This window comes from Eretmochelys imbricata, chromosome 10 (assembly GCF_965152235.1).
Source record: "Eretmochelys imbricata isolate rEreImb1 chromosome 10, rEreImb1.hap1, whole genome shotgun sequence".
NCBI classification, from domain to species: domain Eukaryota; kingdom Metazoa; phylum Chordata; order Testudines; family Cheloniidae; genus Eretmochelys; species Eretmochelys imbricata.
Genome location: NC_135581.1, coordinates 72,814,714 through 72,840,807, shown reverse-complemented (window position 1 = coordinate 72,840,807; position 26,094 = coordinate 72,814,714). Strand labels below are relative to the sequence as shown.

Sequence of the window (26,094 nt, the reverse complement as noted above, 5' to 3'; positions counted from 1 at the left end):
GCTGCCTGCAAAGTGAATTTAAACATCCTGATTCATAATAAACCTATTAAAATGCCATCAGGATTCAGCCACCAACCACAACAGATCAGCTGTTTTGCAGCTCTTTGTGGGGAGGTGAAGGCCATCTTTGTTATACTTGTTATATATATTGTTATACTTTCCTAAGGTATTTAATTCACTCCTGGTGGAGCAGGGCATGAAGCCTAGAGGTTTGTGACAGAAGCAGCAAGATACTAAATTGAATATTTTCATGCAGTTTGCACTGTGCTCTCAGGAAAGCTACAGAGCTGGGAGGATCTCTCTCCTAGTTTTGGGCTGCAGACATAAGGAGACCATGTAATGAGAGCAGGTAGCTAATACTGTTTCTGGGTTGACTTGTGAATACTGAATTCATTTCCAGGCAACTTCTCATTAGAATGATGGGGACAAATGGGAAGGAGCTTGGAGAAGAGAAGCTAAAATGATCATGGACCTGGAGAAAGTGATGTGTGAGGAAAGATTAAGAGTTTAAAACATACAGCTTGGCAAAGAGACTCCAAAGGCTGGGGCTGTAGGTGGGAAGGGAAGGCAGGCATAATACCACAAATATTTGAACTCTACAAATACCATGGAGTCAGCTTGACTTATTTGGGGTGTATAAGTAGGAGTAATGGGATAAATGTGAAAGGGTATTACCAAGTTGTTTGATTAATTATTAAAAGCTAAGTTTTCTGACGGAGCTTGCCCTGCCTTTTTGTTTAGATGTTTTAAAAATAACTTTTCTCCTCTGATGTTTAGAAGGATTTTGCATGGTGCTGAGGGTAATGCCAAATGCACTTCAGCCCTCTCCCTTTCTCAATGTGCATGTGTCTGCCTGCTGCCTTTTTGGTTTCAGCTCTGCTGCTGTAGCTGGTAACCACACTTGTGCTGTGCCTAGGACAGGGCTTGCATTGTCAATGCTGACTTGGATGCAAAGTGGACAAACTGAAAAAAAAAAAATGTTTTTTCTCTCATACAGTGGTGGTGATCGTAGGGATAACAATAACAGCAATAAGAACAAAACTTGGGTGGCAGTGGTTTGTGATGCCCTTCTTAAAAAGGGTTGAATATTGAAGAGCTGACTCATTCCTGACAGTGAGATCTATTAGAGTATGAAACTGTTTCCAAGGAAAATAGTGGAAACCCTAATTTGCTTGGGACACTGATAGCTCAGCTGGATTAGTAAAGTTAAAAGCATAATAGTGACTTGGCAGGGGGATGGACTGAATGACCTGATACAAGAGGTTTCTTCTACCTCTAATTTCTAGCATGAATGTTCTCCTTCTGCAGTTGTTTGACAGTATCTCATAAGGGCTTAGTTTCCCAGTGACTACTCATTCATGGCTAACTAAATGAGCTGAACGTGCTTAAAAGATTTATCTCCTCACTGTATTTTCCACTGAATGCATCCGATGAAGTGAGCTGTAGCTCACGAAAGCTTATGCTCAAATAAATTGGTTAATCTCTAAGGTGCCACAAGTCCTCCTTTTCTATTTGCCATTTAGTTTTCCTGAAGCAGTTGTTTTTAAAGCTGAAAGACAAAATAAAAAATAGATAAGGTCCTTTATTGCTTACAATGTGTAAGGTTGATTTCTAGGCTTTTTCTGTCCTGCGTGTGTGTGTGTGTGTGTGTGTGGTTTTCTGGTTATTTACATGAGCTCTAATTCCTCGTTGGAGGACTTGAATGGTGCATGAGGCTCTGTTGAGTGCTGTGGCTCATGATCCCCTCACCCAGTCCAGAGATCTACTTCATCACTGGCCGAACCCCTCCCAGCTTGGTATCATCTGCAAACTTTGGCCAGGACAAGCACCTGTCTGGGATGGTGACTCTAGGTAACACTTAGTCCTGCTTCAGTGCAGGGGACCGGACTAGGTGACCTGTCGGGATCCTGTCAGTCCTACATTTCTATGATATTTCTGGTGTAGTGGAAGGCTAACCCTGAAGGAGTTAAACTACATTACTCTAACAGGAGAACACAAGTAAATTCTTAATGTTCCAGTTCTGTCCTAATTACTGCCATTTTAGAGGAGACACCACCGAAAATCTAAGCTGCAGATTCTTACACATAACAGGAATTTTATGGTAGGGTGAGGAGTATCTCAGAACTTCAACCACAGAATGGGAAATAAACTAGATGACCTACTGTTACAGCTCCATTTCTACCTACAACCGTCCATGTTTCAAACGGTGTTAGCCTTGCTTCTACATATTCTACATCTATGGCCCCCAGCATTGTCTTATTTGAGCACCTTTCTGACTCTTCTTGGTTTGTATTACCTGTCTCTCTTTAAATATGTAACTTCAATTTATATTATTACACAATCCTAAAGTTTATTGTTCATCAACTACCTTCCACTCAGAACCACTTTGTTGTTTCATAGATTCTTAAAGCTAGAACCGCCTTTGTGACCATCTAGATTCCTGCACCAAGACCAGTGATTTGTAGCTGAAATAATAATGATGGCAGTATTCCCATTTTATAGATGGCACAGAGATGACAGTGACTGGCCTAAGGTCATAAGAAGTCCGTGATTGAGGCAGGGATGGAAACTTTTTCTCTCAGCTCCTAGTTCTAAGGCTGGACCACGTTAAATCTTTGAGCTGAAACTTGCATGCAAAGAGCAGGCATCTCTTCGGGCTGTGGGAGGAGATGAGAAGGGGCATACATTTGCTTGTGTATCTCATATCAACCTTGAATCTTGTATCAGCCTCAAATAATCACTGTGCTGATGACAAGTGGAAAATGCTTCATCCATCTTAGCTCTTTCAGTCAGTGCCCCTGCAGCCTTTGCCACTGAGTTCATGGGCTGCCCCTGCTTCCTGGAATAAGTAATTTTTTACTGTATGTGGCCTTTTCTCCAACAGGCTGCTGCCCTGACATACATTTAGTTGGAGAAAAGGTTATTTTATTTTTTTAAAAAGACACCACCTTTCTCCTCATTAGCTTTGGATTTGTAAAGGTTTAGATCATGTTAACAACATTTGACATCTTCCTACTTCATTTCTGCTGGCACATGCCTGCAAGAGTCAGTTACAGCAGTGCCCCTTGGGCAGTGTCAGAAATGATTGGTCTTTCTCTCTACTGTTTTATGTACCGCTGAAGAGACGGATTACCCACCATAGTATCCAAGGGCTTCCCAAGTGAATTAGAATGGCATAGAGGGTGTGTAGGGGATTTAATGAATTTTTTTCACTATTGTCCCTTCCGTGGTTACACAACCCAAGCAGAGTCTTCTGTATGAAAGCCTCAATCCTGTTGGTTATGATGGAAAAGCTTTACCAATGAGGGCCATTCAGCATGTCCTGAAGGTGGTCACTCTTCCTTGCCCTCAGACACAGTGAGAGACTCTCGAATGCAGTCAGTCAACTTGTGATGAAACTTCTGTCACTAGCACTCAAGCTATCTCCCCTCCAGTTGTTATGGGGTCAGCCATGAACTAGCCTCACCTGTGTGGACAAGGCTGGTGCAAAGGAGGTCTAAGGGCCATTTCTTTGATAGCTGAGTACCAAAAGATTGTTATAAGGTCCTACTAAACCAATGACAGATTGGTCTTGTCAGAAAAGCATTATTCACTACCAGAGCTTTCGGGGAATGCTCAGGCTCCATTAACCTCCACGGTCTGCCCATCATATCAAATCAGTCATCCCAACAGGAGCAGAACGCCTAGCCTGGAATCACAGGAAGTGATGGTCAACCCATGGTACAGGTGAAATTTCCAATTGCCCAAGCTCAAACTATCCCAGATATTAGATCAAAAGTGTATTCCAGATGTCCTGCTACTGAATATGGAGGTCTGGCATCCTGAGACTACATATCCCAGCATGCACTGCCCTCTCGATCTACGAGAGCACATTCCGAGACCTGTATTGAGGCTGTTTGAAAGCCAAATATATTGTAGTAGGATTAGCACTCCCAAATCCTGCTGAACTTAAATAAAATGATGATTAGTAACACTCAAGCTATTTAAGGAATTGGCGTGGTTGGCACTAAACAGCTGCTTTTTACTGACCTGTTCAAGTCGACAAATAATGTTGTCCCTGCATGGCTATGTAATCATTTAAAATCACCTATTTACTGCACATTGTTTGTTCATGTTTAAAGAAACAAATGGTTTGTTCTTTACTTCTGATAGTGGGTATGTTAATTATTCAGCGTTTGTTATTTGTGGGCTATAAAGGCAATCTGAATTTATTTTCATTTCTTCTATGTATAAAAGCTGCAGGGTGTACTTTTATGTTCCCGCAGCCAAGAATTTGTGGAATTGACTAATAGTCTATGTTGCATATTTATAAACACTATTATTATTTATTAATGGAGCATTTCAGGAGTAAGTTTATAATCCTGCCACATAATACCAGCCTTTCAAAATGAAACATTCATGTAAAAGAGTCAAACTAGAGCTGGTGTAACAAAGGAATGAGTGAGAATAACTCATTAGTGCGAAAGCACAAGGGGGGGAAAAGAGCTTCTTGCAAGGATGTATATGTTTTAAAAAAGACATGAGAAGTTAACAATAGAACTGTATCCCTGGAGACTGATTCTGGGACTTTTGTGGGGGTGTAACGCTCTCTCTCACAGTGTGGCCCTTTGCCCCCCTCGAGTGGCCAGACTGTGTATTTGCACTAAAGCATTTAAACCTGGGGCACCAAACTTTCGGCCAGCGGAGGAGTGCATTGGCTGCTCATCCAGGTGTAGAGAGTTCTATTAAGTTTGAGTGGAAGGAAAAAAGTGGAAGCAGCACTTGTCTTTAACAGAGGGGGGAACTGTTGAGATGACCATTCCTAGCACGCGATGCTGGGTTTTGATACAAGCAATCACGGGGATCAAGATGGAACATTGCATTTGGGGAATAATCTTAATTTAAGGGTTTATCCTGCTGCCCGGTGCTGTAGCAGGAGTTCCTTCCATATAAGATGAGTTCAGATCTGGCCACCATTTGTATAAACCAGTACGGTACGTTAAACCAGCTAGACCTATAGAACACTGGTTCTCAAACTTATTTGATTGCACCCCCCTTCTGTGTGTCTGGAGTAGTTTATGCCTCTCCCCACCGCACAAGTACCTCTACCAATTTAAAAAAATCAACTTGCAACTCTCTCTAAATATTAAGCTATCTTGTGCAAGCATTTCTGAGCATAAAACACAGTGGTTGCTCCATATTTTCAGTCCTCAAGTAGTGAAGCAGTATTGTATGTCTTCCTCTTGCTAATTCCTCCATTTGACTTTATGCTGTGTCATGACCTTATCTTCACTGTTTGTGTGGCTTGCTTCTCAATATCTCCCACCTGTGGTGGTGTGTCACTAGACTCAGTTTCGGCTTCTTTGTTTTTCACTTGAGGGTTTTTTGTTTTTTTTTCCTTTCTGTTGCATGAATGAGCCAATGATCCATGGTAATAAGAGCAAAAGCAAAACTGTGGTTGTGGTTGATGCTTACAATCAAATGTTCACACTGTATCGTAGCAAACAGATGAAGGTACAGGATTTGTCTCCACTTATCGTGGATGGATGCTCGATTTAGCATGTCTAGTGAAGACCCTCTAAATCGACTGCCAATCACTCTCCTGTCGACTCTGGTACTCCACCAGAACGAGAAGCATAAGGTAAGTTGATGGGAGAATTTCTCCAGCCGACCCAGTGTGGCTTAGATACTGCAATAAGTCAACCTAAGATACCTCTACTCCTGCTACGTTATTCATGTAGCCAAACTGAAAAATCCTAAATCTACTAAATCTACTCCAGCTACGTTATTCATGTAGCTGGAGTTGCGTAACTTAGGTCGACTTAATCCTGTAGTGTAGACCTGCCCACTGACACCAACAACTTTGTATAATGCTATAATGTCAATATGCACAGTGCCACCTAGAGTCACATGCACAGCGCCATCCGAAATGTCCTGGAGGAATCAGTTTTGCTGGTTAATCATTGCTGTGGGTAAAATGTAGCTTCTCTGCTATGGAAGAATCATGCACCTGTTGGTTAAACTCCCTGCTGACCAGTTATCAATATGGGTGACCAGAAGACATGCTATTTCACTGGGCGCTTCGTTTGAGTAAACATAGGTCTAGTGAGGTCTGGATTTGTCTGAAAGGCAGTGGATACTGGCTGTGCCTGGGCAAAATAAGTCTACTTCTTGGTGGAACATTTGCCAGAAACAGGCAGTCTAGCGGAGGTGCTGCTGAACGAGCAGATGGCATGCGTGGGGATGTTAGATTTAACATTCTATTAATTTCTGGCCAATGAATCCTTAAGATGCACAAGGTGTTCTTCATACTTACTGTGCTAATTGCTTTTCCCCGTTTGCCTGAGTGGGAATAAAAATCATTGGGCCAGATCCTGCTTTGCTACGCTGGTGTAAATGTGGAGTTATTCCATTGATTTCAGTGACAGCAAGACCCTGGTCTGTATTTTCTATGCCTGGATAAAACACAATCTAGTCATCTTTTCATACAGCTGTACACGAGACTATAAACAGACACCACGCTGCCAACTGTAGGAAGGATGGTCCAGCAATCGAGTACTCAGGCTCAGGACTTAGTTCCCAGCTCTGTCACAGATTTCCTGGGGGACCTTGGGAAAGTCATTTAACCTCTGTTTCCCACGTGTAAACTAGGGATAGCACTTGCCTACCAACTAGGGATGTTTTCAAAGTAATTACAATGAAGAGGCCCAGTACAGTAATGGGGGCCATATAAGAACCTTAGAGACTGAGAGCTTATATAACATGCTCCAGCTGACTTTAAAAAAAACAAAACAAAAAAACTGGCATCAAGCCTCCAAAAACGGGACTGCATGAGGTCCTCCCTGAACAGATCAGACAGGAGGCTCATGGACATACTTTGTGGGCTACATAGACGGTGATGGATCAACTTCCTTCCCTACCAGAAAGAGGGGTTCATGTAAAGGTCCCGTGACCTTCTGCAGAGTTCTGCAGCATGGGCTTGTCACTCCAAAGTCAGTGTTTACAGTTGCTTTGGGGAAAGTGGACTCATTGAGAGGAACTAGATCTCGCAGCAGCAGCCTGGAGCTGTAGGAGGTGAGAAAAACCCTCTTTTACATCAAACAAGAGGCTAAAGTGACATTTCATGATCTGTTAGGACATGGTTCCTGCAGTGACCTACATAAACAGACAATATGGGACCAAAACTGTGTCCTGGGAGAAGCTGTGCAGAATTTCAAGCTAGCTGTCATGTCAAGGCACCTCTGTCTGTCCAAGTCTGACCCCTAAAGGGTGAACGGGACCCTTATGCCGGACTGGCTCACCAAGAGCATTCTTCACTGAGGCAAACTGAAGCTGGATTGAACCATTTTCCTTCAGCTGATGGAAAGAGGGAGCTAATTACAACTTGTACAAAGAGGAAAGAACTCTGCGTTGGGAGGAGACCTCCCCAACAAGCGTGCCTGGCTTTATCCGTGATGTGATTTCTCTCTTTTGGATCCTCAGTCCTGAATCGCTGGTCAGAACAGAGCTTGTCATTTTGATTTCGCCCAGCTGTGCAAGCAGGAATAATACTGACGTCAGTAGCCTGTCCCTGAGGCTTTGCTATCTCCTGCTACACTACCAAATACTCAGAGGAGAATTTTAGAAGCCCTGGTTTTGATCATAGCATGGCTCTAGAGGAGTAACTTAACAAGCTGGATGACCTGATCTGGCTGCTCTGATCTGCTGTGTGCACATCACCGTGGTATCTGAGCACTCGGAATATTTGCATAACATTCAATCCAAAGGGATGTGGCTTCTCCATTTCTTCTCTGATGGTGCTGTTTGAAGGTACAGAATATTTTTTCCTCTTCATCTTCTCCTTCTTTCTGCTTAACTCCTGGGCGGTGATGTTTATAATCAATGTACTAGTGTCATTTCAGACATCCTGCTAATTCTGAGAGGGGCTGCCGGCCTGCGTTCTCTTCTTGAGGGTGTTTGACTGGGCTTGCATATTTGAACCATTCTGAACAACAAAAGCTGTTCCAGGAGTTGGGGTGGCATGGAGGTAGGTGTGGAGACAAGAGGTGGTGGGTAGACTGAAGGGAGTGGTGTGGCTGGCATCACGGGTGGCAGAAGAACAAAGCAGCGTGGCATAGCAAGCATGGTCTTCAAGGAAACCAGCCTGCTCGCCCTGTGCCCCAGTGCGGAATGAAATCCTCGCTCCACTGAAGTCCATGGCAAAACTCCCATTGACTTGGATGGAACCAGAATGTCACCCCTGGAGCCTCTGATACTAGCATGCTCACACCTCTTCTAGATTGATGCACCAGTAGCCAGATGGCTATCCCTTCCACGACTGCCAATTGGTCCAAAGCATGGAGCTGGGTCTTTCCCCATCCAGGGAGCTGCGTTTGTGTGTCTGATTCCTGAGCTCACCGAATACTCCATTGCCGCCAAAGAAGGCACTCCAGGAAACCTGAGCTGTTGGCATTACTGAGCTGCCATGATGGGGTCACCCATCTGCCCTACCTTTGTCCATGCCCTCCGCTTAGGCTACTTTTAGAAAGAGCCAGCACTCATTATAAAAAATCCATCCACTGTAGCATTTCAATTCTATCCCGATTTTATTATGAAAAAATATGCACATGCAAATAGAACTCCCTGTGCGTATCTCATATCTATAGATCAAGGTCGTGTTTGTGTCTGTCAAAGTAATGTGTAAGCACACAGCGCTTTATAGAAATATCTGTACAGTGTCTCGTTAAGGAGATGGTCATGTCCATCTATTTGAATATAAAGGGAAGCTGGAACTTTCAAGCGTGTGCTTCAGATTATTTTTGGACCGAGAGAACCTCGATCTGGGAAAGTTTCTATTTGAGGCTGTGAAACTAGGCCACCTCTAAGATCAGTGACCTACATTTCCCAGGTTTGGGACTGCAGGCTAATGTAGCAATTGCCGTGCTCCGAGACTCTTCTACTAATGTCCCTAAGCAGGGATGGGAGTGGGGGAAATCAGTCTTAAAGGTATGACTTAGTGGGCATATTGGGATGTGTTTAACTGGCTAGTGAAAAATGATGAATTTCTCCTGCTGCAGTTCTGTAGCTCCTCTGTGCTCCCCCCGCCCCGGTTGAGTGTGAATGCACAGAGGTAGTGGAGGATGTCCTGTGTGGGTGATGAGTTGAAAAGGAGACAGTACCATGCCTGGGTCTTGCCAGTATCACACTGCCCCAACTCCTCAGTATTGCCAGCCCCAAGTATTCAAAGATTATGATATTGCCTTAAAAAAATAAACGTGTTTTAACAATAAATGCATTTGGGATTTTTTTTTAATTTGGCAACTGTTTTTGGAGCACTTGGGGTGGGGGGTGGGGGTCGCATTTTCAGACGTTTCTCTGCAGCCATGAGGGCTAGACGCCTACTTCAAAGAAACCTGAGATTCTCTCATAATCACTTGACTCCAGTAGCTGGGTGGGGCTGTAGGGGGAAAAACCCATCCAAGAGCATGAGACTCACAAAAAAACTGCGAGATTTGGCAGTGCTGCCTAGCTTCTGCTGACTGTTACACTTAGCTTTAAGCTCAGTGCTTCTGCCTTCCTGGATCTGCTATTCACACAGAAGTCCAGGAGTAAGTTGTGCAGCTGCAGGACAGCCACTCGATTCAAGCAGCTCTATAGATGGCCCCATTCAGTCTCTGCTCCTGAAGGTGCCAATTCCCAGAGTGAGCATCTCTTTCTGGGGCAAGTTTACGGCAATTTGAATATTGAAGAGAGAGTTCAGGGTGGGATTATTAACTCTGTTTTCAAGCTGCATAGAGGTTTAATATCAGGGCATGTACTGCTTTATCGGATGCCTGTGCAATTAGCATCCATTTTAAATGTCCAACCAATGCAGTGCTGCTGCTTCAGGGTGACCATGTAGTCTCTTGTGGGGTCTCCTTAAAGTTGCCGAGATTGTAAGGGGGAACCAGTGCTAAAAACTCCATTTGCCTCCACTGATGTTATCTGAGTGACTAGTGATAATAATTCAATCACATTTTGTACTCCTTAGTGTAAAGTGCTTTATAGAGTTTGGGCCTGAATCCCCTCTGCCCTGCATCTTGTGAAGTCATTTACACAAGAACACAGCGGGTGTCAAATGCAACCATTCTGATGGGCTGGCATTTTTGCACAGATGTAAATGACCAGGCAAGGGAAGGGCAATGGAGAATCAGTCCACCCTGTACAGGGATCACTTTACCAGCCACTGAAATGCAGTCACCTCTGGGGTGGAACTCGGGTGCTATTTTTTTCAGCCTGGACTCTACAGACCAGGGTCTGTAGGCAAAGAAGGGAAGACTAATGCATGCAGTTGACACTATAGAAGGGCAATCAATGTAGGCAGAATAATTACTAGACTAGGAATCGACCCTGGCCCCGTGCCTTAATGATTCCTATACCACAGGTTTGTATTAATATTTGTGCAATCTAGTCCAGCTATTCTGTTAAAACACCAGACTCAAACAAACACAACCTGCACGTGATTTATCCCCTGCCTGGGTTATTCATTTACTTTGCAAATGCCTCCTCTCTTGCTGTTCGGGGTGAATTCCTAGCTCCCAGCATTAAAATCAGTTTTAAAACACTGAACCCCCTGCAGATTAACACTCACGTGATTATCACCGTGTCTTTGGTACAGCACTGATTTAATCAGATAAATTAGAGTGCATCTTTAATGCCACAAGGGAACCTGCAAGATTCTGGTACAATTACCTGTAAAAGAATAAGAGCTAGTTCTTATTTTGTGCTTTCCAGCCATTGATTTCAAGTGCATTAAAAAACTAGACGAGCATCACGCTGTCCCCATTTAACACACAGTGGAACAGCAGCACCGAGATGTTATCTGCCCAAGGTTACGTGATGTGTATTTAAGGACCAGCTAATAGAGGCGGTCAGGAATTTGCCATCAAATTTTTTTTCTATGGAAAAACGCAGTTTTTGCAAAATTGACATTGTCTGCAAGAAGACTTTCGGGTTGGCCAAAATTTTCTGACTGTCCATCAAGAAAATAAAAGTATTTTATTTCAAGTCAGGTTGACTCAAATTCAAATGTTTTGTTTCAGGTGTGTTCAGCTGAGACGCCATGTGCCCATGGCTTTTGGGTGGGGGGGTTGAACCACAGAAGTGCATCATGGGAGTCACATGACCACAGTGTATCTTGGGAGATGTAGTCCAGCTGGGGAACCTGGCCAATAGAGGAGAATTGGAACATGAGGCATCTGAACTACAAATCCCATGAGGCATCACACCAACTCGAAGGGACATAAATTAGCGTCAAACCTAGCCAAAATAAAGCATTCTGACATTTCTGGAATATTTTTTGGAACTTTTCTGTTGTATGAAAAATTGATACTTTTGTCCTGATTCTGGATTAAGAGATGTTAAAAGAGCAGAATTTCCTGTAGGATGAAAAATCCAATTTTGTCCTGAAAGCACATGTTGAAACATCAGATTTTCCTGCAGGATGGCAATTCTGATTTTTGAGGAGCTCTACTGGCCAGACTAGGTGTTGCACAGCCTTCTACTGGGTGGAATTGGAACTGCACACATGCTGTGTACTGCTAACAACTCCTGTCTCTCCAGTGGCTCTTTCAGCAGTAAGGTCTCCACTGTTGCCCTGAAATTCTGAGTGGCCAAACTATGCAGCCTAATGACTACTGGTTGGATTCACAGGAGGATACAGATTTTCTTACAGGGCATGTGTGGTAGATGCTTGCTAATGCAAACTGTCATTTTGCCTGAATCTCAAACTGTCTCCCCGCTCCTCACCTATGGCTTAGTAGTAGGCTTGGAAGGCTTTGATATTTACAAATGCTTGCTGATAAAAATCAATTTCACTGTGTGTACACACAAACTGGTGAAAACCATATTTCTGTCCATAATTGAAATGTACAGATAGGCAAAGTAAGGGAAATGCTGCTTGAGAACTTATGAGAGTTTGGTTTAAGGCTGTTTACTTTTGTATATTTTGATAATTATTGACTCATCCACATCCGCATTGCTGGTCCCCTCCATAAATTTCCCACAACTATGAAAATTTAAATCAACTGGGAAAAAAACCCACCACCCTTTAACTGCTTCATTTTGTGCAACAGTGAAAATTGAAAACTGGAAAAGGGGGGGGGGGGGAAGCTTAAATAAACATTGATATTATGTTGAAATTATAAAAAAATTGAATTCTGCCAAGCCTACTTAATGAGATGAGACCCGTCCAAGACTTCATTATTTTTTCTCAGTGCATTATGAAATATTATAATAAATAATTAAAATGACTGCTGTCAAAACAAATGGCCCAAGTCCACTTTGGCAATGCTGTGAAACGTTATCCTTCTGGTCTTGTGGTTTGTTTATTATTGTGTATTGCATACTACTCAGCAACTTACAGTGTCGAGTAATTGGCAACGAGTTTCCCAGTTGTTAGTTCAAATTAGTGAGGCCCTGATGACACAGAGAATGGTGACACCTGGCTGTGGAGAAAGTTTCAGTCTGACCCTTGATGCAGTCAGAACAGTGGTTCACTTTATTCATATTTTTCGGAAAGCGATCCAGAGACAGAACAGTTACATAACAGTATCAACTCCATGTGACTGTGTCTTTTGCAATCAGAGAATGTTCTTTTCATTTGGATCTACAGCTTCCTATTGATGGAATATAGTGATATTTTAAATCACCTTGACTTTCTTTAGCCTTTTGCTCTCTTGAGCCATGTGTCGCACCTTAAATCCTAGACACTGCTCTCTTTGTGCGGGTCCCAGCCATTTCTTTTGCTCCACTTGGGCTTGGTGCAGTGGGTGTTCGGGATCACTGGCTCCATTGTTGACACAGTTTCACCAGAAACGTGGGAGTCAGGGGACTGAGTCAACAGCAGCAAACAAAACTTAGTGTCGGAAACGCAAAGCAAAACGTCATATTGGTCCAGGGAACATGAGGGGCTAGAAGCAATTAAAAGGCTCTTGTTGGGAAAGCAGCAGGTGTCTCTGACGAGACCTGTCAGCCCTTGCAGAGCTTGCTCTCTCCCTCCCTTTTCACACCATTGTTTCTCCATCTTTCATCCCACGTAGAAGTTACCTGGCATCAGCACTTGGCAGCTGCGGCCATTTCACCGCTGTTCCCCTTCATTTCAGACCCATCGCTTCATGACACCACCTTGATCGTAGGACTCCCAGTTTCTCCTCATCACTGCAGGCAAACATGAAGAGGCAGAACTGATGAGAACAATGGGGCAAAGGGAATAGCAGCCAGCCAAGCTGCAACTCATTAGGACAGCAATTTTCCCCCAAGCCAGGTACTTTTCCCCTGAGAGGCGTCTCACTTTCCCATGCTGAAATGGTTTCGGAGGGTGAGGGCCCAGAGCCAGGAGCTGTGTCAGAGGATTTGTTTTGTGGGGGAGGGAGAAGACATACGGCCTCACCCATGCCTTCAGGAGGCTCCTTCTCTTACGCCATGCAGATAGTCTGAGTCATAAGCAGAGCTCAGCAGTGATCAGGAAGGCCCAGCAATGTTGCCAATTCTCACAATTGTATTGTCAGTCTCCTGGAATCATGGAAATGTAGGACTGGAAGGGACCTTGATAGGTCGTCTAGCCCTGCCTCCTGCATTGAGACAGGATGAAGTATTATCTCCTAGACCAGCGTTTCTCAAACTGGGGTCTCCCAGGGTATGCCCCGGGGGTCCATGGGCCCTGCTGATCAACTCCTCCCCCTCCCTCCCAGTGCCTCCTGCATGCTGGGGAACAGCTGTTCAGCGGCCTGCAGGAGGTGCTGGCAGGGAGGGGGAGAAGTGAGGATGGGGTGCGCTTGGGGGAGAGGGTGGAAAGAGGCAGGGAAGAGGAGGGGCAGGGCTGGAGTGGGGAGTGGAGCCTTAGGGGAAAAGGGTGGAGTGGGGGCAGGGCCTGGAGCTGAGTGGGAGGGTTGAGGGGTCCACAACAAATTTTAAATCAAAATGAGGGTCCTCTGGTTGCTAAAGTTTGAGAACCACTGTTCTAGACCATCCCTGACAGGTGTTTGTCTAACCTGTTTTTAAAAACCTCCAATAATAGATATTTCTCTAAGTAATTTGTTCCAGTGCTTAACTACCCTGACAGAAAGTTCTCCTTAATGTCTAATCTAAATCTCCCTTGCTGCAGTTTAAGCCCATTCCTTCTTGTCCTATCCTCAGTGGTTAAGGAGAACAATTTATCACCCTCTTCTTTATAACAACCTTTTACGTACTTAAATACTATTATCAGGGCTCATCTCCAGACTAAACAAACCCATTTTTTCCCAATCTTCTCTCATAGGTCATGTTTTCTAGACCTTTAATCATTTTTGTTGCTGTCCTCTGGACTTCCTCCAGTCTGTGTACCTCTTTTCCTGAAGTCTGGTGTCCAGAACTGGGCACCACATCCCAGCTGAGGCCTTACCAGCACGGAGTTGAGCGGAAGAATTACTTCTCCTGGGTTGCTTACAACACTCCTGCTACTACATCCCAGATTGATGTTTGCTTTCTTTGCACCAGTGTTACACTGTTGACTCATCGTTAGTTTATGATCCACTATAACCCCCAGATCCTTTTCTGCAGTATGCCTTCCGAGGCCGTCCTTTCCCACTTTGTATTTGTACAATTGATTAATCCTTTGTAAGTGATGTGTAGTACTTTGCATTTGTCCTTATTGAATTTCTCCAGTCTGCTAAGACCACTTTGAATTCTAATCATGTCCTCCAGCTTGCATCCTCTCCCAGCTTGGTATCCTCTGCAAACAGTGTACTTTCTATGCCATTATACACAATTTCTGAAGATATTGAATAGAATTGGACCCAGGCCAGATCCCTGCACATCCCCACTTGATATGCCCTTCCAGCTTGACTGAGAATCATTGATGATTACTCTGTGTCCGGTTTTCCAACCAATCATGCACCCACCTTATGCTAGGTTAGTCTAGGCCATTTTCCCTAGTTTGTTTATGAGAAGGTCATGTGAGATTATCAAACGCCTTACTAAAGTTGAGATATACTACTTTTATTTTGGGTGTGTTTCTTAAAGCCCCAGCTCCTGGAGCCATGTGATTATGTGAGACTTTTTGGGGGGGTGTCAAAAAAGCTGACAAAGTAAGTTCCTCATGGTTGCAGGAAAAGGCTTGAAAATCTGGCTCTGAAAGGTGAAAAAGAACCAACATTTAAAAAAAAAAATCTCATGATTTTTAAGCCACTCTTATGATTTTGGGGGGTGGGGTCAGACTCCTGGCTTTTGAATGCGTGGGGTTGGCAATACCACAGTCTTAATAAGGGACAGATGTGCAGCTTTCCCCTGGTCATCTTCCCTGCTGATTGAGAGGAGCTCTGAAATGGTTTGGGCAACAGGTGCATTCTGGGATACAGTGGGAGGGACCATGGGATTTTGATCTTTCCTCTAGCCTCTGGGATGTATCCCACAATCCACTGGGAAAACTGGCTCGCATGCCAGGAGCCTGGAAGCAGAGCCAGGAGTTCTGGGATACCTGTCCACATTACAGTTGATGCAAGACATAGCTTAGAGCACACACAATGGGCTGGGTTACATTGATGTAAGCTGTATCAGTGCAATTTTTGTGCCTAGCTGAGTCCTCCCCACTTGGACTAGGACTAGGAGTGGGGGAGGATTTGTCTTCAGCTGATACGTCATGTGAAGTATTGGCTGCTGTGGAAGGCAGGATGCCAGTCTGGACATCCCAATGGTCGATGACCACTCCTAAGCTCCTGTGTTTAGTGCTTTTAATTTGAGCTGGTTTGTGGATTGTGTAGCTTGGGCCAATCTCCGCTGTTCACTGCAATGCTACAGCTAGCTTGGGGCTGAGCCCAGCTGCTCTCAGCATTGGGCGTTCCATGAATATCACCCTCTCTCTACCATGGGAAAGGGCCAGCAGTGGTCGTAACATAGGCCAGGGAGTAGGGCACAGGTAGGGGAGCCAGCAGGCCTGGGTTCAATTTCTGGCTCGGCCACTAACTTGCTGTGTGACCTGGGGCCAGTCACTTAGGATGAAATGTTCAAACTCGGGTGCCGGACTTTAGGCACCCAACTCAGTATTTTGACACTTAAATAAGTCGTTCTCAGAGGTGCAGAGCACCTGTAGCTCCCACTGAAAATCAGGCTCTATATTTAGGCCTCTCTATATGGATTTGGGTGCTTTAGGAATGAAAATTTTGGCTAAAACCCCGCTGGGCCTCAGCGTCTTCCAGCTGCACAATGAGGGTAATGCGATTGACCGTCCCCCCCCGTAGAGTGCTCGGAAATCTATGTCTGAGAAGCACCATGCACGTTCCAAGGGTAGTGTATATGGCATTTAGGAGCCCAAGTCCCATGGACGGTCAGTAGGACTTCCACTATTAAATGCCTGAGGTGCTTTTGAAAGTCTCTAAAGAGACTAGTTTCAGGCCTTGTACCTCATTGCCATAGCAGCAGTGAGAGCGCTTTGCTGGGATGCCAGCCTGACGCTCCCCCCAATCAGTAAATAAGCAGGAGTTCTCCAGCCCAGGCTGCAAGCTGCCAATGAAACTTGGCCTCCCTCAGCTCCAGTGCTCTCCATGCATAAGGCAGGGTGATTCTCTCTTCCAGAATTAGCATGACTTCGGGGAGGGCATCCTATCACGTGAGTGGCTGATTGAACTCATTTCTGTGCGGAGGTGAGTGGCGGATCCCGCTGGCTTCTCTTCAAGGAACATCCCAACAGAGTGCCTTGTTCCGTTTCCTTTCCCTTCAAGGAGCCGGCTGAGCCTGTCAGGTAGCTTTCAAATGCTAGGTCCTCCGGGACTTGTTAAAATACTTCATCGATGCCCCTCTTTCTCTGCAGGGCTGCCCTTTTGCTCATCTGTTCTGTCGCTACCTGACTTGGATCGCTTCGGCAGAAAGGTTTCCATAGTGATCTGAGATTCAGCTCAGCCGCCCCGCTCAATAAACAAATAAATTCCAGCTGCTGTATCTTATTAAGTGTTCCTTTTAAAGGACCCAATGCGAGGCCAGCCAAGGCCAGGGGTCACCCACATTCAGCGAGGCAGGTCTGTGTCCCCAAGACAGTTCGGTTGTCTGAGGGCCATCTGCCAACTCATGCTGCTTCCTTGTTTCTCCTTCCCCCTTCACTGCGCCCTTTATGCCCAGGTAAAATGGCCAGGTGTTAGTGGTGGTAGCAGTATTAAAAACACCTCTCTGCAAAATGTCAGTCGGCCTTGCCCAAGGGATTTTTTTGCAGTGCTAATCTAAACTGTGCTGTCCAATGTCAGAAGTGGCTGTATAATGAGGATCTGTCAGAAGCCCTAATTGGATGGGTATTCAATGCGGGGGGTGGGTGGGTGGGTTGGTTGTTGTTATATCCTCGGGACTCTGTTTTCGCAGCGATTCTCATTAGCTTTGAAAATTTAATCTTCTTTTAAAGTACCACCTTAGTGCCCCTCGCTCCTCAGGAGCTGCTCAGAGGCACACCAGCGACTGGTGCCTTGCATGATAGCTCTTTGAATTCCCCCTGCAGTTAGAGAGCAGATCCACAGGCAGGATCTCAGCAGGAGCAATGAATGCAATTTCTGTCTGTATCCAGGGCTCTCGCTACTAAAGGGAAGTCTAAATATCACAGGGAAACCAAACCAAACCAAACCTCTCTGAAGAAGCAAATTGCAGTCCTGACTCTACCGCCTGCAGAGCATAAATGCATGTGATGCTGCCATGTTTTGTATTCATTTCATTGAGAGGGAATGGAAAGTGATTTCTGAGTACTCAAAGTCAAAGCTAAGGTTTGGTCCCATCGTCAAGGCCAACAGGGTAGGTATGGCAGTGGGGAGAGATGGTGGATGGTCAGGAGGAAGGCGCCCTCTCACGAGACCCTGGAGCACAGAACATGCCATGCACATCAGGCATCCGATGCATATTTCTAAGACTCCCATCGGTAAAGTATTTGGCCATCACGAGGGAAAGGTGAAGATAAAAGGGTCATTCCCAGATGGGCAGCAGCTATTTACCCTGCTGCAATATTTACTATGCCATTGTTATAAGAGAGCCGGAGTCTGCAACAATCACAGTAATATAATAGTTGTTAATAAATGGCAAAGACCTGGCAACCTCACCATGCTGTACAACTCTCCTTGTCTCTTCCAAATGGGCAAAGATCCCTCCTCTGCTTTCTGAAACAGCCTCTCTGGGCCTCATTAGCTTCCTGATTTCAATCAAACCCTCTCTCTTCCCTCGGGACTGGGACAACTTCTAACTCCCATGTCTACGCTCTGGGAAGTATCTGTGGCTGAGAATGGGTGCAGAAGAACATGGTTTAAATGCAGAGGTGGCCACAGACAAACATTAAATGTCATTTCATTTCAGAAATCAGAGCTGAGCAATCCATAAACCAACCCAACCCAAATCATACCCCCTGTTGTCCATCAGACATATCCACTGCATTGCTGGCTGTCTCAGCCCCATCTCAATCCCAGATCCTCCCTCCAGCACATAGCACAACCTGCATTACGTTGCTGGTATAGACGGACCCAGAATGTAATTGGTTATAAAGCCCTCAAATTATTGTCTCTGATGGGCTGTACAGACAGGATCCTGCATGCCACTCCATTGTGCACCAAATGGTTTGTAACAGAAAGACCTCTCAGAAATGGTGTCTGTCTCCGTATGAAATAATATCAAGTGCTGTATAAATGAGCCCTCTTTGATGTTCTTGCCTAAAAAAACGGACAGCAGATGATTTTTTAAAAACATTCTGGTTTTCCAAACCAGCTTTTTATTGCATTTTTTTAATTGCAATCTCAAGAGTGCCATAAAAAAAACACATCACAGATGCAATTGTTTCCATTACCTATTTCACAATTAAAAACCCACCGATAAATAGAACAGACCCCCTACTCCCGATCAGCCTCCTTTGCCCCCTCCCTCACACAGGCTAATAAAGGACCCACAGTGTTAATAAATCCATTAGCCAAGAAATGGTTTCTGTTCTGACACCCATGTAACACCTTCTCTTCCCCGTCTCTATCCCTAATTGCGTTTCGTTTAAACACACATAATTACTGAAATGACTTCTTCCAAAAATAAACGGTGGGGTATTCAGAGCTGCCTCGCTTCTCAGCATTAGGGTTGTTTTCAGCCAAGAAATCTATGCCTTTCAGCTCTCTCTTGGCAAGGTCAGGTGCAGGCCAAAGCACTTGTGATTCTTCCCCATCAATACAGTCCTAGAAAAAGAGCTAGAAAACCGGGAGCTTGAGAGACACAATGGTCACAAACCATGATGCTTGCTCAGTCATTAAGCATTTGTTGTGGTGCCTTAAATCAGCAACCTCAACAATTCATCGGGTCTCAAGCCAGAAATAAGGGTGCTGGAGGAAATCAGACCAGAGTAATTTCCCCAAACTAAAGAGCTAACATACATGACAATGAATTAGGTGGATTGAGGTTTACCAGCTGGCTATGAAAGTGCGTGGGGGCTGGCACAACAGTCCTCACACCTAGGGGTGGCCCAGATGGCCGCCCATGGACTTCAATCAGTTGTCCCCTGCAATTCTACAAAGACCCCTTCAATGAAAATTTTCCAACCTGGATTTCTAAAAATCAGGCTCCAAATGCCCCCCCAGTCTTTCAAGTGGCGGTGCAATCTTCACAGACTGTGGGTGAAATCCACGCTCCATTGTAATCAATGGGAGCTTTATCACTGAGTTTGATCGGGCGAGGATTTCACCCTGTGTCCCAGTATGGACTGGCTTCTCAGTGCAAGATGCTGCACTGCATGCTGGGACCTGTAGTCTTTGTAGCCTCTGCATTAAAGATAAGAGTGGCTGCAACCTGGTCCACTGTTTTGCACACTGGGCATACCTGTAAGGCTCCTGGCCAGCAGGCTCCTCAGTTGAACAAAATTTGTCTGCCCTCGAGTATGTCCAGAAACAGAGGAGCTTCAAGAATGCCCTGCTCAACTCTCCTCTTGAATTTGCGATTGAAGCCTTCCCGACTGGTGCTTGAAAGCCTCTGTAACTCTGATCACAGATGGAGCTGACATGCCACATTATTGAAGTTGAAGGTCACAGCTTAGTTTCTGGGGAATAATAGAGTGAAATAATTTGATAGAGACCACCTAGATTTTTATTTTTTAAATGTTCTATTCCTTCAAGGGTGCTGTTGAACATACAACATCCAGCCACCCCCATAACTAATTCATTATTATGTGCCAAGCGGGTGCCTCTAAAATCAAATAGGGTACAAACAATGGGTGTTTAGTGCCATTACTTTCAATAGTTTTACACAATATTTAAATCATTGGCTCTCCCCTCTTGTTTTGGAGGAATACCAAAGCTAGATGAATGTATTAGCATTAAAAGCCACTCATGGGGCCTGGCCAGGCCCGTCTAGCAGATGGAGGCCCTCATGTTTTGGCATTGCACCCATATGGAAGACTAATATGCAGTCCAGGAATAGAATGTGTTATTTCTTCTCTTCCTAGCAACCGCCAATCCAAAGGCTCTTTCAAGTCAAGCAAGTTCATCTGGACCTTGTACAGCAGGATGCTGCAAGATTGAGGGTTCAGGCATCATATTTTTCTTTTTTGTAGTTGATATTAAACTGGAAGCCTAAATTGCAACACTTCCTTGAACACAGCATCTCAGGTTTTGATCGTGCCATTTGAAAAGCTATAACAGGGCAGGGGTGGGCAAACTTTTTGGCCCGAGGGCCACATCTGGGTATGGCAATTGTATGGCGGGCCATGAATGCTCATGAAATAGGTGGTTGGGGTGCGGGAGGGAGTGAGGGCTCCAGCTAGGGGGTGCGAGCTCTGGGGTGGGACCAGAAATGAGGAGTTCAGGGTGCAGGAGGGGGCTCCAGGCTGGGGGGTGTGTGTGTGAGGGCTCCGGCTGGGGGTGTCGGCTCTGGGGTGGGGTTGGGGGTGCAGGAGGGTGCTCTTGAAGCACCGGCACATTCCCTCTCCGACTCCTATGCGGAGGCGCGGCGAGGTGGCTCTGCACTCTGACCCGTCTGCAGGCGCCATCCCTGCAGCTCCCATGGGCCTCTGTTCCCAGCCAATGGGAGCTGCAAGGGTGGTGCTTGGGGTAGGGGCAGCGTGCGGAGCCCCTTGGCTGCCCCTATGTGTAGGAGCTAGAGAGGGGACATGCCGCTGTTTCTGGGAGCCACGTGGAGCCATGCCATTCGCAGAGTAGAGCGAGCCCCAGATCCCATTCCCCAGCGGGAGCTTGAGGACTGGATTAAAATGTCTGAAGGGCCGGATGCGGCCCCCAGGCTGTAGTTTGCCCACTCCTGAGCCAGGGGTTCAAATCAGCCAGAGGCCACATAGGAACATAGAGTGTTATTTCAGCCCCATCTCGAGTGGGACCTTCTCCAAACAACCCTGCAGCTGGATACACACCACCGTGACCAGCAGGCTTTAGTCACTGGAGACTCAGAACTGGCATAGCAGGGGGTGTTGCATGTCTGTCCATTCCCTGTCTGTACCTAGCTCTATCAGGCCTTATTATTCATGATCACTTCAAATGATAGGGCCAGCTCCTGAGCTGGTGTGAATTCACTGGTGCTATGTCTGGTTGCACCAGCTGAGAATCTGGTCCATACACTGTTCTTTTTTGCTGAATGCAGTGACTGAATTGTGTCTGTTACTGTACGGTTTATGGAAAAGGAAGAGGTGGAGGTTTCTGCAGACGAGTTTTAACGAGTACAGTATTTTAATCTCAGGGCATGAAAACCCTTATGACTGTGCTCAGCCAAAACTCTGCTCCCACTGACACCAAGTAAGGATTGCTGCATGTGGCCCATTCACTCATATGCTGCACTGTACATTAGGGTCCAGGAAGTGTTACCCTAAAGATGTGTCTAATAGTGAAATTGCTCCCAGGTACCTGCCTTCATGAAACAAGGACCAAGAAGCCCGCTGGTCTAACCAGCCCCCAGGAACCACGGTGGTGGTGGAAAACTCCTTCCATGCTGGCTGGGTGTATGGGCTGCGAGGGGGCAGGGGTAGGGATGAGACTGGGTTGCTCACACTCCCTGCAGGCTCACTCCCAGGGTGCATGCTCTGGATGATGTCATCCTGTTTCCCTCATAGAGCGCAGGCTGGTGTCTCCCCGTTGCCATGGGAACCTGCTGTTTTGAAATCCGGCTTCCAGAGGGGCAGCAGCAGGAGCTGAGCAGGTAACGGTTCAGGCTGCGCCCCCCCGTTCTGCCGCACCCTGCTGCCCCGCGCCAGGGTGGGAAGGGGGCGGCCTGCGGGTCAGGGTCACCGTAGCCAGTCTGTGGAGAAGGGGATGGTTTAGGGAACGGAGGATTTCTTGCCCTGTTGTCCTTTGTTCTGTATTGCGGGGGTTAGCACTAGCTGGGAAGGCGGGGGCAGTTGGGAGGCCTGGAGGGTGCTGCTGCTGTTTCCTGGCTGGCCGTGCGCTCGGGAAGGAGCTCAGTCAAAGCTCACTCTTATCTTCCACAAGGTGAGCTTTATTATTGTCACCCTTGGGAAGGGCCAAGGTGGAGATGATGCCCAGAGAAGATCTCTCAGTACTGTGGCCCTGCAGTGTCCTATGGGAAGCTAAGCGACAGGAAGGCCATTAGGGTAAGGTAGCCACTGAGAAGTTCCCAAGGTGAGAAAACAAGATTGAAAAACAAGATTTCATGGTGCGGGGGGGGAAGGAGGGTGAGATTACTGGGGAATCCTGCCATGTTTGGCCAGAGACAAGTGCAGATGATTTGCCCTTCTGCTGCACCTTCTTTGACCCTACATGGTACAAGGTACTGGTACCGTGTTCTATGAGTAACAAAGCTTTGGAGTGCTGCAGTTACTAGATGGGCAAACAAACCACGGAGAAAACCCTCACTCAAAGCTGTGGCAATGCTGGAAAAGGCAGCAGCGGGGAGAGAGTTTCATGAATGGTTGGTGTGGCATGTACAGAACCCAGACTTCAGAAGCAAGATGTTCAATGTTGGCTGTAAGGATAAGCTCACTTCTGTCAGTCACACATTTATCGCCAGCTAGAGAAGCTCGTTGGGAATGAATGCAACCCGGCTGCTTGCTACCAGGACCTGCTGGCGATACAGTCACAGAAACAACTTTGTCACCTAACAGCAGCCAAGAACAGCCAGAAACCAAAGCCCATAGAAAATGGTTTCAAGCATTGGAGGCCACATGATCACTGTGAGTGTTATTGGAGCAGAATATGTGGTCACTTGACCAAAGCCTGGGAGGGTCCACAGACAAGAAACAGGTTCAGCAACCTAGAGGATTGGTACAGCTTCCAGTGAACTGCAGCCAATATTTGGACACGCCGGTTGGTGGAGGAAGCAGGGCTGTGCCAGGAGCACAGGGCCAATTCTGTAAGGAACTGGTTTTGCCTCATGTCCATGAACCCAGGGCTCTGTGCAGGCTTCCTAGGAACAGGGTCAAATCCTTGGAATGACTGTGAACCCTGGTGGGTTTTTACAGGTGGTGCCCTGTATTATGTTGTTTCTGGCCTGAAACCTGCCATGTACAGTGCCGGTAGTGGCTGCTTTGTAGAACTGCCTAGGACACATGGTTAAAGCCTATTGGAGCTGCCAGGGAGCAGGATAAATACAGGATAAATACAGGTGACTGCAAATTCAAAGAACCCTCCACACAGTCCTGTACTGGCTTCAGTTTCATCCAAAAATCGGCATTTCCTTCAGGGTGCTGCATTACTTTAGTCATTGCCTGATGGCATAAGGTATTACACTATCATCAAAAATATTAAGGGAGGGTACCAAGGAGCAGTGCTCCAGGTCCCCCTCACACCTTAATAAAGCTAAAGCATTTTTGTTCCTGATAAATTACACTAGTTTTGCACTCAGTCAGTGCTCTTGCTGCAGTCCATGTGAGAATCATTGTGGAAAGGGACTTTCTTGGGAGCAAGCTACTGCAGACATCTCTAGTAGCCAGTTAAGCAGCTAAACACGGTTTTCCACCCCAGTCTTCACTTCTTAAGGCCCTATATTGCAGTTATATTGGCATCTTATGGCTCAGCTATTGGGTCAGGGACCAAAATAACTCTTAAAATGAGATCGATCTGACCAGCAGTTATTCTCAGGTGGAAAAGGAGCTTATTTTTGGAATCATTAAATGTCATGATTGCCCCAGTTCATCCTGGTCAGGGATTACATCACTTTTTTTGGTTACAATTTGGGGGCTCCTGAAAAAGAAGGGCTGCTTCTGACCACAGCCTCCCTCCATTGTTGGGCACTGTTGCTGGTAGCATAGGGTTGTGATATGTGCTATCAGAGAGGAGAAGGCAGATGCAAGTATGGTTATTTGGGCTCCCCCAATGGAATAACCCCACTCAGTGGGTGGCCCTCAGGATACATCTGTAACTGTTGCAGAGATTTCCTAAGCCCGCATCTCAAGATATGGTGGGATCCACAGTGAAAAACTGATTGAGGACGGCTGGATTCATGAGACTCCCTTGTGAGCCTACTGGAATTGTGGAAGCCCAGGTCTCTTTGCTGTAGATAAGAGATCTTCAGTATGGGCTGGAGATGGGAATTGTAGGCCATGTCGCGACCTGTGGGCTGTACCTGAGGTAAGGATGGCTGTAGCCTGCTCCATTATGTGTGGCAAATTGCCTGTGTAGCCTTCAGCTGGGCAAAATTTGGATGCCCTTGGTGTATTGCCTGGAAAGCTAATAATTGTCATGTCCTTTTACTTTTCCTTCAGGTGAGGTGGATCCAGTATCCTCGAGCCCTGCAACCATGGACATAATGACTAGGGAACGACCCCTGACCAGACAAGAGAAGTTGAAGATTGTGAGCAGTCTCTTGAAGCAGGCCCTGCCTGATGAATTCTGCGAGGCCTTCAGTGATCTGCGCCTGCTGGTGGGCGATGACAGCCTGATGTGCCAGGAAGCTGCCTCCCTCTGTGCCCTGCACAACAAGCTCTACTTCACCCCGGTCATGAGGAAGGAGTGTGAGGTGCTCCTGACCCGCCACAATGAGCTGGAGGAAAAACACTTCCTTGACTCCCAGAGACAAGTCTCTTTCAAATTTGACCACATGAGGAAAGAGGCAAGCGAGTTTCAGGCTCACCCACAGGAAGATGAGAAAGGTGAGGCATGGAGAAGGGCCCTCTATGAGGGCCTGAAAGCATACGTCAGCAGCCACTATACTGGGGGGATTTGCAGTGTCTTCATCAAGGATACAGCCATCCGGAAAATCCTCATCGCCTGCATTGCGGGTCGTCTGCACCGGCCCTCCGCCTTCTGGAATGGCCTGTGGAAATCAGAGTGGACTTTCACCCTGACTCCCACTTCCACTTCCACCCAGGTGGCCGGGACCATCATGGTCCAGGCTCACTACTTTGAGGACGGCAACATCCACTTGACAGTGTGCAAGGATGTGGCAGAGAGTCTGCCTGTCACCACTGAGACCCAGACCTCCCAGGACTTTGTGAAACTGCTGGAGCAGGCAGACAACCAGTTCCAGGATGGGCTGATGGAAGAATACCAGAGGATGAGCAATACCCACTTGAAGGCTTTCCGAAGACAGCTGCCCATCACCCACAACACGATTGACTGGGGGAAAATAGTGACAGCTAAGATAGTGGCAACGCCTGCTGTCCAATGAAAGGCCAGTTTGTATGGGATGTCTGAATAAAGTGTCCAGGGAAGGAAGAAAGTACTAAATACCCAATAAAATAAATAGAGAAAAGAAAAATTGAAAAAAAATCAGAGAAAATGAAGGACAGGAAGAGTTCCGTGGTGTCAGTATATGGGGCGCTCTCCTGGGGGTTGGGACAGCCAAGTGGAGGTGTTTTGCTGACCAGTGCTGAGCACAGGATAAGCGCTCACACAGATCAATAAACAGTCACATTGTGTGTCAGCTTGTTGATAAAGTGGAGTGACCAAATTTATGAGTGGGCTGTAGACAGAGTGTGATTTAATGATAGCGGGTAGGTGCTGTCCAGTGCTCTGTCTCCCCACCTCTCAGGCCTCTTCAGTACATAAGACCATAGTTATATAGTACACCCATTTTCAGTGACTAGCTTATTAGCATATCATAACTTAAACAATCTCTCTTCCCAATCCCTAGTGGGACATGGTTCTTCCTTTCTGTGGTCTGGCTGCTTTGCCCTTTCAAGCCATCTTTCTCTTCTCAGCCTCCTTCCGGACAAATACAGTTTCTCAGTCT

General features: G+C 46.2%; 1 pseudogene; it reads left to right on the top strand.

Moving 5' to 3' along the window:
* The first annotated feature begins 24,660 nt into the window (after positions 1-24,660).
* LOC144271025 (F-actin-capping protein subunit alpha-1 pseudogene) lies at positions 24,661-25,530 on the top strand (annotated as a pseudogene).
* The last annotated feature ends 564 nt before the right edge of the window (positions 25,531-26,094 follow it).